At 52.3% G+C, this 17,983-nt stretch overlaps 1 protein-coding gene across 2 annotated transcripts in view; it reads left to right on the top strand.

The window, feature by feature from the left end:
- Positions 1-17,983, top strand: part of PTPN14 (protein tyrosine phosphatase non-receptor type 14) — a 228,198-nt gene that overhangs the window by 142,778 nt on the left and 67,437 nt on the right. The window lies entirely within an intron of this gene.

The following is a 17,983-nucleotide window of genomic DNA, read 5'->3' on the forward strand; positions in this document are numbered from 1 at the left end:
GGAGCCAGCTGGACAGGTTGACTCTAGCTCAAGGGTGTTAGAGGGGCCTAGAGGCAGGTGAGACGGAAAGCATCCAAGGAGTTAGGACGCATGGGTTTCTTCTAGGAGGGTGCAGACCCCACACTTTGAGAACCACTAGATTAGAGCAATGAGACTATCTGTAGAGGTCAGTGGGGAATCTGTGGCAGTGGTCTGGGCAAGAGGTATAATTTAGGCATTAGCAGTGAAGGTAAAAACAAGAAAGGAAAGTGAGAGATGCTTTGGAAGTGGGCAGAACGTGGCATCTGATTGACTATGGCATATGGGAGAAGGAAGAGCTTCTGGCGACAAAGATTTTAAGCTTCGAGAGTTGTTATCCACATCAGTGCATGAAATGAATTTAAACTGGTCCAAGGCTTACTTTATTCTAAGAGCTTAAGGAAATCCTGCAGAACCTCCAGGTTTTCATGGATAACTCTGTCCTTATTCTTCCTGCCAAGGCCACGGCAGTGTTATCTGCTGTGCCTGCCATTTTTCGTGCCTTATTAATTCTATCTATGAAATCAGCGTTCCTTCAGAGATTATCCCATTACTTAGCGGAAAAGGCCTTCGTAGGACTCGGGTTATCGTGCTTGAATCAGGGTCTCCGATGCCTCGGAAGCTCACTCAGGAGTCAGGATGTTTCCCACGTGCTTCGAGGGAGGGAAGTGGAGCTTGTACCTTAGAATTCTAGTGAATGGGTTTTTTTTTTTTTTTTTTTGTCGAATGGAATAGGATGAATCAGACTGATAATTTATCAGTATACATATATTTTTACATTTCATTAAAGCTTTCTATCACATAGAGTATAGGCAGAATGATTGAAAAAAAAAAACAAAAACAGTTGCCATCAAGTCGATTCTGATTCATGGCGACCCCCTGTGTGTCCGAGGAGAACTGCGCTCTTTAGGGTTTTCACTGTCTGAGGTTTCGGAAGTGGGTCACCAGGTTTTTCTCTCAGGTCACTTCTTGGTGGGCTTCAATTTCCAACCTTTCAATTAGCAGCATAGCATTTTAGCCATTTTACCACCCAGGGACTCCCAAAGCTGGTATTTATGATATTTATGCGTTCATAGATAGAAAGATGCTTTGACAAGTTAAAATGCTAACCCAGTGCATTAAAATGCTATGAAGTAGTAAATGTGTGCCTTATACCTCTTTCTGAACCTGACTTTTCCCACTGGCCTACAAGCAGATCAGACACTCAGCCAGCACAACCGCACAGATCTCACAGTAGACAGACACTCAGCCAGGACAGCCTCACAGATCTCACTGTAGACAGACACTCAGGCAGCACAGTCTCACAGATCTCAGTGTAGACAGACACTCAGCCAGCACAGCCTCGCAGATCTCAGTGTAGACAGACACTCAGCCAGCACAGCCTCGCAGATCTCAGTGTAGACAGACACTCAGCCAGGACAGCCTCACAGATCTCAGTGTAGACAGGCACTCAGCCAGCACAGCCTCACAGATCTCACTGTAGACAGACACTCAGGCAGCACAGCCTCGCAGATCTCAGTGTAGACAGACACTAAGCCAGCACAGCCTCACAGATCTCAGTGTAGACAGACACTCAGCCAGCACAGCCTCACAGATCTCAGTGTAGACAGACACTCAGCCAGGACAGCCTCACAGATCTCAGTGTAGACAGACACTCAGCCAGGACAGCCTCACAGATCTCAGTGTAGACAGACACTCAGCCAGGACAGCCTCACAGATCTCAGTGTAGACAGGCACTCAGCCAGCACAGCCTCACAGATCTCAGTGTAGACAGACACTCAGCCAGGACAGCCTCACGGATCTCAGTGTAGACAGACACTCAGCCAGGACAGCCTCACAGATCTCAGTGTAGACAGGCACTCAGCCAGCACAGCCTCACAGATCTCACTGTAGACAGACACTCAGCCAGGACAGCCTCACAGATCTCAGTGTAGACAGGCACTCAGCCAGCACAGCCTCACAGGTCTCAGTGTAGACAGACACTCAGCCAGGACAGCCTCACGGATCTCACTGTAGACAGACACTCAGCCAGGACAGCCTCACAGATCTCACTGTAGACAGACACTCAGCCAGCACAGCCTCACAGATCTCACTGTAGACAGACACTCAGCCAGGACAGCCTCACAGATCTCAGTGTAGACAGGCACTCAGCCAGCACAGCCTCACAGATCTCACTGTAGAAAGACACTCAGCCAGCACAGCCTCACAGATCTCAGTGTAGACAGACACTCAGCCAGCACAGCCTCACAGATCTCAGTGTAGACAGACACTCAGCCAGCACAGCCTCACAGATCTCAGTGTAGACAGACACTCAGCCAGCACAGCCTCGCAGATCTCAGTGTAGACAGACACTCAGCCAGCACAGCCTCACAGATCTCAGTGTAGACAGACACTCAGCCAGCACAGCCTCACAGATCTCACTGTAGACAGACACTCAGCCAGCACAGCCTCACAGATCTCACTGTAGACAGACACTCAGCCAGGACAGCCTCACAGATCTCAGTGTAGACAGACACTCAGCCAGCGCAGCCTCACAGATCTCACTGTAGACAGACACTCAGCCAGCACAGCCTCACAGATCTCAGTGTAGACAGACACTCAGCCAGCACAGCCTCACAGATCTCAGTGTAGACAGACACTCAGCCAGCACAGCCTCACAGATCTCACTGTAGACAGACACTCAGCCAGCACAGCCTCACAGATCTCACTGTAGACAGACACTCAGCCAGCACAGCCTCACAGATCTCAGTGTAGACAGACACTCAGCCAGGACAGCCTCACAGATCTCAGTGTAGACAGACACTCAGCCAGCACAGCCTCGCAGATCTCAGTGTAGACAGACACTCAGCCAGCGCAGCCTCACAGATCTCACTGTAGACAGACACTCAGCCAGGACAGCCTCACAGATCTCAGTGTAGACAGACACTCAGCCAGCACAGCCTCACAGATCTCAGTGTAGACAGACACTCAGCCAGCACAGCCTCACAGATCTCAGTGTAGACAGACACTCAGCCAGGACAGCCTCACAGATCTCAGTGTAGACAGACACTCAGCCAGCACAGCCTCACAGATCTCAGTGTAGACAGACACTCAGCCAGCACAGCCTCGCAGATCTCAGTGTAGACAGACACTCAGCCAGCACAGCCTCACAGATCTCACTGTAGACAGACACTCAGCCAGGACAGCCTCACAGATCTCAGTGTAGACAGACACTCAGCCAGCACAGCCTCACAGATCTCACTGTAGAAAGACACTCAGCCAGCACAGCCTCACAGATCTCAGTGTAGACAGACACTCAGCCAGCACAGCCTCACAGATCTCACTGTAGACAGACACTCAGCCAGGACAGCCTCACAGATCTTAGTGTAGACAGACACTCAGCCAGCGCAGCCTCACAGATCTCACTGTAGACAGACACTCAGCCAGCACAGCCTCACAGATCTCAGTGTAGACAGACACTCAGCCAGCACAGCCTCACAGATCTCAGTGTAGACAGACACTCAGCCAGCACAGCCTCACAGATCTCACCGTAGACAGACACTCAGCCAGCACAGCCTCACGGATCTCAGTGTAGACAGACACTCAGCCAGCACAGCCTCACAGATCTCAGTGTAGACAGACACTCAGCCAGCACAGCCTCACAGATCTCAGTGTAGACAGACACTCAGCCAGCACAGCCTCGCAGATCTCAGTGTAGACAGACACTCAGCCAGCACAGCCTCACAGATCTCAGTGTAGACAGACACTCAGCCAGCACAGCCTCGCAGATCTCAGTGTAGACAGACACTCAGCCAGCACAGCCTCACAGATCTCAGTGTAGACAGACACTCAGCCAGCACAGCCTCGCAGATCTCAGTGTAGACAGACACTCAGCCAGCACAGCCTCACAGATCTCACTGTAGAAAGACACTCAGCCAGCACAGCCTCACAGATCTCACTGTAGACAGACACTCAGCCAGCACAGCCTCACAGATCTCACTGTAGACAGACACTCAGCCAGGACAGCCTCACAGATCTCAGTGTAGACAGACACTCAGCCAGCGCAGCCTCACAGATCTCACTGTAGACAGACACTCAGCCAGCACAGCCTCACAGATCTCAGTGTAGACAGACACTCAGCCAGCACAGCCTCACAGATCTCAGTGTAGACAGACACTCAGCCAGCACAGCCTCACAGATCTCACTGTAGACAGACACTCAGCCAGCACAGCCTCACAGATCTCACTGTAGACAGACACTCAGCCAGCACAGCCTCACAGATCTCAGTGTAGACAGACACTCAGCCAGGACAGCCTCACAGATCTCAGTGTAGACAGACACTCAGCCAGCACAGCCTCGCAGATCTCAGTGTAGACAGACACTCAGCCAGCGCAGCCTCACAGATCTCACTGTAGACAGACACTCAGCCAGGACAGCCTCACAGATCTCAGTGTAGACAGACACTCAGCCAGCACAGCCTCACAGATCTCAGTGTAGACAGACACTCAGCCAGCACAGCCTCACAGATCTCAGTGTAGACAGACACTCAGCCAGGACAGCCTCACAGATCTCAGCGTAGACAGACACTCAGCCAGCACAGCCTCACAGATCTCAGTGTAGACAGACACTCAGCCAGGACAGCCTCACAGATCTCAGTGTAGACAGACACTCAGCCAGCACAGCCTCAAGATCTCAGTGTAGACAGACACTCAGCCAGGACAGCCTCACAGATCTCAGTGTAGACAGACACTCAGCCAGCACAGCCTCACAGATCTCAGTGTAGACAGACACTCAGCCAGCACAGCCTCGCAGATCTCAGTGTAGACAGACACTCAGCCAGCACAGCCTCACAGATCTCACTGTAGACAGACACTCAGCTAGGACAGCCTCACAGATCTCAGTGTAGACAGACACTCAGCCAGCACAGCCTCACAGATCTCACTGTAGAAAGACACTCAGCCAGCACAGCCTCACAGATCTCACTGTAGACAGACACTCAGCCAGCACAGCCTCACAGATCTCACTGTAGACAGACACTCAGCCAGGACAGCCTCACAGATCTCAGTGTAGACAGACACTCAGCCAGCGCAGCCTCACAGATCTCACTGTAGACAGACACTCAGCCAGCACAGCCTCACAGATCTCAGTGTAGACAGACACTCAGCCAGCACAGCCTCACAGATCTCAGTGTAGACAGACACTCAGCCAGCACAGCCTCACAGATCTCACCGTAGACAGACACTCAGCCAGCACAGCCTCACGGATCTCAGTGTAGACAGACACTCAGCCAGCACAGCCTCACAGATCTCACCGTAGACAGTCACTCAGCCAGCACAGCCTCACAGATCTCACCGTAGACAGACACTCAGCCAGCACAGCCTCACAGATCTCAGTGTAGACAGACACTCAGCCAGCACAGCCTCACAGATCTCACCGTAGACAGACACTCAGCCAGCACAGCCTCACAGATCTCAGTGTAGACAGACACTCAGCCAGCACAGCCTCACAGATCTCAGTGTAGACAGACACTCAGCCAGCACAGCCTCACAGATCTCACTGTAGACAGACACTCAGCCAGCACAGCCTCGCAGATCTCAGTGTAGACAGACACTCAGCCAGGACAGCCTCACAGATCTCAGTGTAGACAGACACTCAGCCAGCACAGCCTCACAGATCTCACTGTAGACAGACACTCAGCCAGCACAGCCTCACAGATCTCAGTGTAGACAGACACTCAGCCAGCACAGCCTCGCAGATCTCAGTGTAGACAGACACTCAGCCAGGACAGCCTCACAGATCTCAGTGTAGACAGGCACTCAGCCAGCACATCCTCACAGATCTCACTGTAGACAGACACTCAGGCAGCACAGCCTCGCAGATCTCAGTGTAGACAGACACTCAGCCAGCACAGCCTCACAGATCTCAGTGTAGACAGACACTCAGCCAGCACAGCCTCACAGATCTCAGTGTAGACAGACACTCAGCCAGGACAGCCTCACAGATCTCACTGTAGACAGACACTCAGCCAGGACAGCCTCACAGATCTCAGTGTAGACAGACACTCAGCCAGGACAGCCTCACAGATCTCAGTGTAGACAGGCACTCAGCCAGCACAGCCTCACAGATCTCAGTGTAGACAGACACTCAGCCAGGACAGCCTCACGGATCTCAGTGTAGACAGACACTCAGCCAGGACAGCCTCACAGATCTCAGTGTAGACAGGCACTCAGCCAGCACAGCCTCACAGATCTCACTGTAGACAGACACTCAGCCAGGACAGCCTCACAGATCTCAGTGTAGACAGGCACTCAGCCAGCACAGCCTCACAGATCTCAGTGTAGACAGACACTCAGCCAGGACAGCCTCACGGATCTCAGTGTAGACAGACACTCAGCCAGGACAGCCTCAGGGATCTCAGTGTAGACAGACACTCAGCCAGCACAGCCTCACAGATCTCACTGTAGAAAGACACTCAGCCAGCACAGCCTCACAGATCTCAGTGTAGACAGGCACTCAGCCAGCACAGCCTCACAGATCTCAGTGTAGACAGACACTCAGCCAGCACAGCCTCACAGATCTCAGTGTAGACAGACACTCAGCCAGCACAGCCTCGCAGATCTCAGTGTAGACAGACACTCAGCCAGCACAGCCTCACAGATCTCAGTGTAGACAGACACTCAGCCAGCACAGCCTCACAGATCTCACTGTAGACAGACACTCAGCCAGCACAGCCTCACAGATCTCACTGTAGACAGACACACAGCCAGGACAGCCTCACAGATCTCAGTGTAGACAGACACTCAGCCAGCGCAGCCTCACAGATCTCACTGTAGACAGACACTCAGCCAGCACAGCCTCACAGATCTCAGTGTAGACAGACACTCAGCCAGCACAGCCTCACAGATCTCAGTGTAGACAGACACTCAGCCAGCACAGCCTCACAGATCTCACTGTAGACAGACACTCAGCCAGCACAGCCTCACAGATCTCACTGTAGACAGACACTCAGCCAGCACAGCCTCACAGATCTCAGTGTAGACAGACACTCAGCCAGGACAGCCTCACAGATCTCAGTGTAGACAGACACTCAGCCAGCACAGCCTCACAGATCTCAGTGTAGACAGACACTCAGCCAGCGCAGCCTCACAGATCTCACTGTAGACAGACACTCAGCCAGGACAGCCTCACAGATCTCAGTGTAGACAGACACTCAGCCAGCACAGCCTCACAGATCTCAGTGTAGACAGACACTCAGCCAGCACAGCCTCACAGATCTCAGTGTAGACAGACACTCAGCCAGGACAGCCTCACAGATCTCAGTGTAGACAGACACTCAGCCAGGACAGCCTCACAGATCTCAGTGTATACAGACACTCAGCCAGGACAGCCTCACAGATCTCAGTGTAGACAGACACTCAGCCAGCACAGCCTCACAGATCTCAGTGTGGACAGACACTCAGCCAGGACAGCCTCACAGATCTCAGTGTAGACAGACACTCAGCCAGCACAGCCTCACAGATCTCAGTGTAGACAGACACTCAGCCAGCACAGCCTCACAGATCTCACTGTAGACAGACACTCAGCCAGGACAGCCTCACAGATCTCAGTGTAGACAGACACTCAGCCAGCGCAGCCTCACAGATCTCACTGTAGACAGACACTCAGCCAGCACAGCCTCACAGATCTCAGTGTAGACAGACACTCAGCCAGCACAGCCTCACAGATCTCACTGTAGAAAGACACTCAGCCAGCACAGCCTCACAGATCTCAGTGTAGACAGACACTCAGCCAGCACAGCCTCACAGATCTCACTGTAGACAGACACTCAGCCAGGACAGCCTCACAGATCTCAGTGTAGACAGACACTCAGCCAGCGCAGCCTCACAGATCTCACTGTAGACAGACACTCAGCCAGCACAGCCTCACAGATCTCAGTGTAGACAGACACTCAGCCAGCACAGCCTCACAGATCTCAGTGTAGACAGACACTCAGCCAGCACAGCCTCACAGATCTCACTGTAGACAGACACTCAGCCAGCACAGCCTCACGGATCTCAGTGTAGACAGACACTCAGCCAGCACAGCCTCACAGATCTCAGTGTAGACAGGCACTCAGCCAGCACAGCCTCACAGATCTCACTGTAGACAGACACTCAGCCAGCACAGCCTCACAGATCTCAGTGTAGACAGACACTCAGCCAGCACAGCCTCACAGATCTCACCGTAGACAGACACTCAGCCAGCACAGCCTCACAGATCTCAGTGTAGACAGACACTCAGCCAGCACAGCCTCACAGATCTCAGTGTAGACAGACACTCAGCCAGCACAGCCTCACAGATCTCACTGTAGACAGACACTCAGCCAGCACAGCCTCGCAGATCTCAGTGTAGACAGACACTCAGCCAGGACAGCCTCACAGATCTCACCGTAGACAGACACTCAGCCAGGACAGCCTCACAGATCTCACTGTAGACAGACACTCAGCCAGCACAGCCTCACAGATCTCAGTGTAGACAGACACTCAGCCAGCACAGCCTCGCAGATCTCAGTGTAGACAGACACTCAGCCAGGACAGCCTCACAGATCTCAGTGTAGACAGGCACTCAGCCAGCACAGCCTCACAGATCTCACTGTAGACAGACACTCAGGCAGCACAGCCTCGCAGATCTCAGTGTAGACAGACACTCAGCCAGCACAGCCTCACAGATCTCAGTGTAGACAGACACTCAGCCAGCACAGCCTCACAGATCTCAGTGTAGACAGACACTCAGCCAGGACAGCCTCAGAGATCTCACTGTAGACAGACACTCAGCCAGGACAGCCTCACAGATCTCAGTGTAGACAGACACTCAGCCTGGACAGCCTCACAGATCTCAGTGTAGACAGGCACTCAGCCAGCACAGCCTCACAGATCTCAGTGTAGACAGACACTCAGCCAGGACAGCCTCACGGATCTCAGTGTAGACAGACACTCAGCCAGGACAGCCTCACAGATCTCAGTGTAGACAGGCACTCAGCCAGCACAGCCTCACAGATCTCACTGTAGACAGACACTCAGCCAGGACAGCCTCACAGATCTCAGTGTAGACAGGCACTCAGCCAGCACAGCCTCACAGATCTCAGTGTAGACAGACACTCAGCCAGGACAGCCTCACGGATCTCAGTGTAGACAGACACTCAGCCAGGACAGCCTCACAGATCTCAGTGTAGACAGACACTCAGCCAGCACAGCCTCACAGATCTCACCGTAGACAGACACTCAGCCAGCACAGCCTCACAGATCTCACTGTAGACAGACACTCAGCCAGCACAGCCTCACAGATCTCAGTGTAGACAGACACTCAGCCAGCACAGCCTCACAGATCTCAGTGTAGACAGGCACTCAGCCAGCACAGCCTCACAGATCTCAGTGTAGACAGACACTCAGCCAGCACAGCCTCACAGATCTCAGTGTAGACAGACACTCAGCCAGCACAGCCTCACAGATCTCAGTGTAGACAGACACTCAGCCAGCACAGCCTCACAGATCTCAGTGTAGACAGACACTCAGCCAGCACAGCCTCACAGATCTCACTGTAGACAGACACTCAGCCAGCACAGCCTCACAGATCTCACTGTAGACAGACACTCAGCCAGGACAGCCTCACAGATCTCAGTGTAGACAGACACTCAGCCAGCGCAGCCTCACAGATCTCACTGTAGACAGACACTCAGCCAGCACAGCCTCACAGATCTCAGTGTAGACAGACACTCAGCCAGCACAGCCTCACAGATCTCAGTGTAGACAGACACTCAGCCAGCACAGCCTCACAGATCTGACTGTAGACAGACGCTCAGCCAGCACAGCCTCACAGATCTCACTGTAGACAGACACTCAGCCAGCACAGCCTCACAGATCTCAGTGTAGACAGACACTCAGCCAGGACAGCCTCACAGATCTCAGTGTAGACAGACACTCAGCCAGCACAGCCTCACAGATCTCACTGTAGACAGACACTCAGCCAGCACAGCCTCACAGATCTCACTGTAGACAGGCACTCAGCCAGCACAGCCTCACAGATCTCAGTGTAGACAGACACTCAGCCCGCACAGCCTCACAGATCTCAGTGTAGACAGACACTCAGCCAGCACAGCCTCACAGATCTCAGTGTAGACAGACACTCAGCCAGCACAGCCTCACAGATCTGACTGTAGACAGACGCTCAGCCAGCACAGCCTCACAGATCTCACTGTAGACAGACACTCAGCCAGCACAGCCTCACAGATCTCAGTGTAGACAGACACTCAGCCAGCACAGCCTCACAGATCTCAGTGTAGACAGACACTCAGCCAGCACAGCCTCGCAGATCTCAGTGTAGACAGACACTCAGCCAGCGCAGCCTCACAGATCTCACTGTAGACAGACACTCAGCCAGGACAGCCTCACAGATCTCAGTGTAGACAGACACTCAGCCAGCACAGCCTCACAGATCTCAGTGTAGACAGACACTCAGCCAGCACAGCCTCACAGATCTCAGTGTAGACAGACACTCAGCCAGGACAGCCTCACAGATCTCAGTGTAGACAGACACTCAGCCAGGACAGCCTCACAGATCTCAGTGTAGACAGACACTCAGCCAGGACAGCCTCACAGATCTCAGTGTAGACAGACACTCAGCCAGCACAGCCTCACAGATCTCAGTGTAGACAGACACTCAGCCAGCACAGCCTCACAGATCTCAGTGTAGACAGACACTCAGCCAGCACAGCCTCACAGATCTCAGTGTAGACAGACACTCACCCAGCACAGCCTCACGGATCTCAGTGTAGACAGACACTCAGCCAGCACAGCCTCACAGATCTCACCGTAGACAGACACTCAGCCAGCACAGCCTCACAGATCTCAGTGTAGACAGACACTCAGCCAGCACAGCCTCACAGATCTCAGTGTAGACAGACACTCAGCCAGCACAGCCTCACAGATCTCAGTGTAGACAGACACTCAGCCAGGACAGCCTCACAGATCTCAGTGTAGAGGGACACTCAGCCTGCACAGCCTCACAGATCTCAGTGTAGACAGACACTCAGCCAGCACAGCCTCACAGATCTCACCGTAGACAGACACTCAGCCAGCACAGCCTCACAGATCTCAGTGTAGACAGACACTCAGCCAGCACAGCCTCACAGATCTCAGTGTAGACAGACACTCAGCCAGCACAGCCTCACAGATCTCACTGTAGACAGACACTCAGCCAGCACAGCCTCACAGATCTCAGTGTAGACAGACACTCAGCCAGCACAGCCTCACAGATCTCACTGTAGACAGACACTCAGCCAGCACAGCCTCACAGATCTCAGTGTAGACAGGCACTCAGCCAGCACAGCCTCACAGATCTCAGTGTAGACAGACACTCAGCCAGCACAGCCTCACAGATCTCAGTGTAGACCGACACTCAGCCAGCACAGCCTCGCAGATCTCAGTGTAGACAGACACTCAGCCAGCACAGCCTCACAGATCTCACTGTAGACAGACACTCAGCCAGGACAGCCTCACAGATCTCAGTGTAGACAGACACTCAGCCAGCACAGCCTCACAGATCTCACTGTAGAAAGACACTCAGCCAGCACAGCCTCACAGATCTCAGTGTAGACAGACACTCAGCCAGCACAGCCTCACAGATCTCACCGTAGACAGACACTCAGCCAGGACAGCCTCACAGATCTCAGTGTAGACAGACACTCAGCCAGCACAGCCTCACAGATCTCACTGTAGACAGACACTCAGCCAGCACAGCCTCACAGATCTCACTGTAGACAGGCACTCAGCCAGCACAGCCTCACAGATCTCAGTGTAGACAGACACTCAGCCCGCACAGCCTCACAGATCTCAGTGTAGACAGACACTCAGCCAGCACAGCCTCACAGATCTCAGTGTAGACAGGCAGTCAGCCAGCACAGCCTCACAGATCCAGTGTAGACAGACACTCAGCCAGCACAGCCTCACAGATCTCAGTGTAGACAGACACTCAGCCAGCACAGCCTCGCAGATCTCAGTGTAGACAGACACTCAGCCAGCACAGCCTCACAGATCTCACTGTAGACAGACACTCAGCCAGGACAGCCTCACAGATCTCAGTGTAGACAGACACTCAGCCAGCACAGCCTCACAGATCTCACTGTAGAAAGACACTCAGCCAGCACAGCCTCACAGATCTCAGTGTAGACAGACACTCAGCCAGCACAGCCTCACAGATCTCACCGTAGACAGACACTCAGCCAGGACAGCCTCACAGATCTCAGTGTAGACAGACACTCAGCCAGCACAGCCTCACAGATCTCACTGTAGACAGACACTCAGCCAGCACAGCCTCACAGATCTCAGTGTAGACAGGCACTCAGCCAGCACAGCCTCACAGATCTCACTGTAGACAGACACTCAGCCAGCACAGCCTCACAGATCTCAGTGTAGACAGACACTCAGCCAGCACAGCCTCGCAGATCTCAGTGTAGACAGACACTCAGCCAGCACAGCCTCACAGATCTCACTGTAGAAAGACACTCAGCCTGCACAGCCTCACGGATCTCAGTGTAGACAGAGAAATTTTGACATTGTTATTCTTGAATTTAGAAAGGCCCTCTCGTATGGTAGCTACTAGCCACTCGTCACTATTTGCATTCAAATTTAAGTTAATCAAGTTTCAAAATTAACGATTCAGTTCCTTTTTGCATTGGCTCCATTTAAGTGCTCCATAGTCAGGCCTGACCAACGGTTACTGTATCAAACAGCTCAGATACAGAATACCCGGTAACCCAGGAAGTTCTGTTAGATGGTGTGGCAGTCGCTGAGCGTTGTCTGTGAGTGTCTGAGCTGTGAATATTTCTAGCTTTGCCATCAGCTGTCTACTTCCACCTCCCTACCTTCCCCTCGGTGGTGTATCCTGCCTGGATGCACCATGGCAGAGAGGTTCTGAGCATGAGAGTCAAGCAGCTCTCTGTCCACATCCTAGTGGGGCCGTTATCAGCTAAATGAACTTGACAGGTTATTTAATGTTTATAAACCTGTTTTTTCTCTAAAAATGAGGATAACAAGCTGTGTTGTGTTAAGTTCTTGTGAGAATTAAAGGAAATAATGCACCTGAACTCCTGAGTGCGACACATAATATGTTCTCAAAACCCAAAACACCCGCAGACATCGATCAATTCCGACTCATGGCAATCCTATAGGACAGGGTAGAACTGCCCCATAGGGTTTCCAAGGAGCAGCTAGTGGATTCAAACTGCCGACCTTTTGGTTAGCAACCAAGCTCCTAACCATTGTGCCGCAAAGGCTCCCCGAAAGTACATATTGCCAAGTCTTTCCTCTGAGCCTTTCTTAGTCTGGAAGCTCTGCCCAAGCCTCTTCGGTACCAACAACACACAAGCCTCCACTGACAGACAGTCGTGGCGGCACATGAGGAGCATCGGCTGGGAACTGAACCTGGGCCTCTCGTATGAAGTGGAGAATTCTACCACTGAGCCACCCTCTAAACCCGTTGCCATCAAGTTGATTCCGACTCATAGCGACCCTATAGGACAGAGTGGAACTGCCCCATACGGTTTCCAAAGAGTGCCTGGTCGATTCGAACTGTCGATCTTTCGGTCATCAGCTGAGCTCTTGACCACTGTGCCACCAGGGCTTCTCTGATACATTCTCAGTAAGTGCTTAGTTGTTATCGTCAGCAGATTGTTGTTATCGTAGGCATGATTATACTGTCTCTACCTAGATCAGCACCATCTAACGGAGCTTCTGCAGTGTCGGGGATGCCCTGTGTCTGAGCTGTCCGATACAGAAGCCATTGGTTGTGTTTGTCTGTTCAGCACTTACCATGTAGCTAATGCAACAAGGAACTGAATTTTTAACTTCTCAAAATTTTAATTAATTTAAATTTGAATGTTGGTACCTACCATACTGAAGTGGGGAAGCGTAAGGCTCTGGCGAGTGTGTTTTCCAGCCGGTGGTACCATGTGCATTTTGAAATGTAAGCAAACAGAGGACAGGCAGACAGTACAAATGACTGCGAGCCAGCTTTTCATAATTAAAAACCCTTGTCTGACAATATGGAACTTATACATTGTTTGATAAACATTGATCCCTTACTGTGTGTTGAGAATTTATCATCTGTTACTTGGTAAAAAGGCCCTAGACAGGCCCCGTAAGTGATCTGAAGAAGGGTTGCTGCCCTCAAGGTGCCTGTAATCTTGTGGAGGGAGGGGGATGACGTTGAGGATAAGACAGGTGTACAGAATAAGAAATGCTGTAAGCAGAACGTGGTGACAGCGATGAGACACACACACAGAGCAGAACAGCCCAGAAGGGGAAAGGCTTAGTCCGCTTATGGGATAGGAAAGCCAAGCAGAGGGACGTGTAGCTGAGACAGGACCTGAAGAATGGGGTAAAGGGTGGGCAGGAGCTGATTGAACATGGGGAAGCAGTCTGTGCTAGGAAGGGGGAAAGCCTTGAGCTCAGTTGGTCTGAGACCTTGACCCTGGGAGGGCAGTATGGAGGAGAAGGCCGGGTCACATGAACAATGGTTTCAATGCCAGTCCCAGGTGTTGACTTAACTGAGCAGGCATTGGGGGGCCAGGAAGGCTGTAAACTTTCTACTTGGTTCCTCTGGAGCTTTGAAAGGAAGAATGCATTCCTCTGATGGGGGAGGGAGGATGGACGAACGGCTGCGTTTGATCTTATAAAGTAAACTGAATTTGTCAAACAGCGTTTCTTCAGTGGAGAAAGGAACACAGGTGAGTATGCAGGAGGTACCCCAGGTGCGGCAGTGTGCAGGCATGCACGCTGGCTGCCCTCTGTCCTCGGTGCAGGGCCACGCGTGCGTTTCTCTGTGGCTGAGACACACCTCACGGAGGCCCCAGACCCAGACTGGGCAGTTGGGTTGAGCAAAATAGTAATGGGGAACCTTTGGGGTTTTTAAAAGTAGGAAGCAGACATTCAATGGAACACTTTTTCATCTTCACTTGTCTGTATTTTATTGTTATCACATGTCTTTCACTAGCTTTTCAACATTGGTATTGGATTATTACTACCTCGAAATACCTACATGTGCACACAGCTCAGTGATGAAGAGCTAACCAAGAGGCCAGCAGTTCAACTCCACCAGCTCCCCCTTGGAAGCCCTATGGGGCAGTTCTACTCTGTTCCGTAGGGTGGCTATGAGTCCCAGATGACGTGACAGCAATGAGTTTGGTTTGTTTGTATTCCACTTTTTGTTATCCCACAACTTAAAACTTAAAATGTGCTTACTTCCTCTCCTGGACTTGTGTCACTTCAGTGAAGGGCCGAATAGAAAACAGCTAATTCATCAGTTAACACATGGAAATACGAGCTGCTTCTAGTTCTCTCAGCCACCTCTAAGTTCTCTCAGCCGTCCCCTGGGCCGTCTCTAAGTTCTCTCAGCCGTCCCCTCGGCCGTCTCTAAGTTCTCTCAGCTGTCTCCTCAGCCGTCTCTAAGTTCTCTCAGCCGTCCCCTCAGCCGTCTCTAAGTTCTCTCAGCTGTCTCCTCAGCCGTCTCTAAGTTCTCTCAGCCGTCCCCTGGGCCGTCTCTAAGTTCTCTCAGCTGTCCCCTTCACCGTCTCTAAGTTCTCTCAGCCGTCCCCTGGACCGTCTCTAAGTTCTCTCAGCCGTCCCCTGGACCGTCTCTAAGTTCTCTCAGCCGTCTCTAAGTTCTCTCAGCCGTCCCCTCGGCCGTCTCTAAGTTCTCTCAGCTGTCCCCCCAGCCGTCTCTAAGTTCTCTCAGCCGTCCCCTGGACCGTCTCTAAGTTCTCTCAGCCGTCGCCTGGACCGTCTCTAAGTTCTCTCAGCCGTCGCCTGGACCGTCTCTAAGTTCTCTCAGCCGTCTCTAAGTTCTCTCAGCCATCCCCTCAGCCGTCTCTAAGTTCTCTCAGCTGTCCCCTCAGCCGTCTCTAAGTTCTCTCAGCCGTCACCTGGGCCGTCTCTAAGTTCTCTCAGCCGTCCCCCCAGCCGTCTCTAAGTTCTCTCAGCTGTCCCCTTCACCGTCTCTAAGTTCTCTCAGCTGTCCCCTGGACCGTCTCTAAGTTCTCTCAGCTATCCCCTTCACTGTCTCTAAGTTCTCTCAGCCGTCCCCTGGACCGTCTCTAAGTTCTCTCAGCCGTCCCCTGGGTCGTCTCTAAGTTCTCTCAGCTGTCCCCTTCACCGTCTCTAAGTTCTCTCAGCCGTCCCCTGGGCCGTCTCTAAGTTCTCTCAGCCGTCCCCTGGGCCGTCTCTAAGTTCTCTCAGCTGTCCCCTGGGCCGTCTCTAAGTTCTCTCAGCCGTCCCCTGGACCGTCTCTAAGTTCTCTCAGCCGTCCCCTGGACCGTCTCTAAGTTCTCTCAGCCGTCCCCTGGACCGTCTCTAAGTTCTCTCAGCCGTCCCCTGGACCATCTCTAAGTTCCCTCAGCCATCGCCTGGACCGTCCGTCTCTAAGTTCTCTCAGCCATCCCCTGGACCGTCTCTAAGTTCTCTCAGCCATCCCCTGGACCGTCTCTAAGTTCTCTCAGCTGTCGCCTGGACCGTCTCTAAGTTCTCTCAGCCGTCCCCTGGACCGTCTCTAAGTTCTCTCAGCCGTCGCCTGGACCGTCTCTAAGTTCTCTCAGCCGTCCCCTGGACCGTCTCTAAGTTCTCTCAGCCGTCCCCTGGACCGTCTCTAAGTTCTCTCAGCCGTCGCCTGGACCGTCTCTAAGTTCTCTCAGCCGTCCCCTCAGCTGTCTCTAAGTTCTCTCAGCTGTCCCCTCAGCCGTCTCTAAGTTCTCTCAGCTGTCCCCTCAGCCGTCTCTAAGTTCTCTCAGTTGTCCCCTCGGCCATCTCTAAGTTCTCTCAACCATCCCCACACAGAGCTGTTGCATTTCCAGTTCATTTTTCTGGTTTTAAGAAAATACCCGTTTTTCACATTGTAAGGATTTTGAGCCAGCGTGTTTCTTAGAGTTGAGGTGTTCATTCATTGTGGTACTGTGTCATCCCTGAAGTTATTAAACTGGAGGTGAATCTTTATATAGATGATATTTTGGAACCCAGACAAAGAAGTGTTTTGGGTGTTTTCTGTGAAACTATTAGCCCTGTCTCCCCTGCCCCTAATGTCTAGGCTGAGCTCAAAGCATTGTCATCAGGTTCCTCGGACACCCTCTCTGGAGCTCAGAGGAAAATGGTGGACACCTGTGTTCTCCGGGCTTAAGCTGAAAAACCAAACCCACTGCCCGTCTAGTCAATTCCAACTCATAGCCACCCTATAGGACAAGTCAGAACTGCCCATAGGGTTTCCAAGGCTGTAGTCTTGCTTCGTAAAGTAGAGGGTCAACGAAAAAAAGAAAGACTGTCAACAAGATAGGTTGGCAGTGGCTGCAGCAATGGGCTCAAATAGCAACGATTGTGAAGATGGTGCAGGACCAGGCAGTGTTTCGTTCTGTTGTACACAGGGTCAGTGTGAGTCGGAACTGGCTTGAAAGCACCTGACAACATCAACATCAATCTTTATGGAAGCAGACTGCCTGTCTGTCTTCCGAGGAACAGCTGGTGGGTTCGGGCGCCAGACTTTCCTTTAGCAGCTGAGCACTTAACCACTGTGCCACCAGGTGTGCTTCCTCAGGGTTTACAGCCTGGGTGTGTGGAAGCAGCTGCTGGCAAGACTGGAGACAGCTGGTCTGGTGTCAGGAGTCTTCCAGGCCCCACCTAGCCCCACCAAGAATGAAAGGAGCTCTCTAGTCACATCAGTAGGGCTCTTAAGGAGCCCTGGTGGTGCAGATGGTTAAGTGCTTGGCTGCTAACCAAAGCCCTTAACCACTCTGCCACCAGGACTGCAACCAGAAGGTAGGTGATTTGAACCTGTCCAGCAGCTCCGTGGAAGAAAAGACCTGGTGATCTGCTCCCATAACGATTACAGGCCAAGAGACCCTACGGGGCAGTTCTACTCTGTCACATAGACTGGTGATGAGTTGGAATCAACTCGACGGCTCCCAACAACA

Source organism: Loxodonta africana, chromosome 25, assembly GCF_030014295.1.
Source record: "Loxodonta africana isolate mLoxAfr1 chromosome 25, mLoxAfr1.hap2, whole genome shotgun sequence".
Lineage (NCBI taxonomy): Eukaryota > Metazoa > Chordata > Mammalia > Proboscidea > Elephantidae > Loxodonta > Loxodonta africana.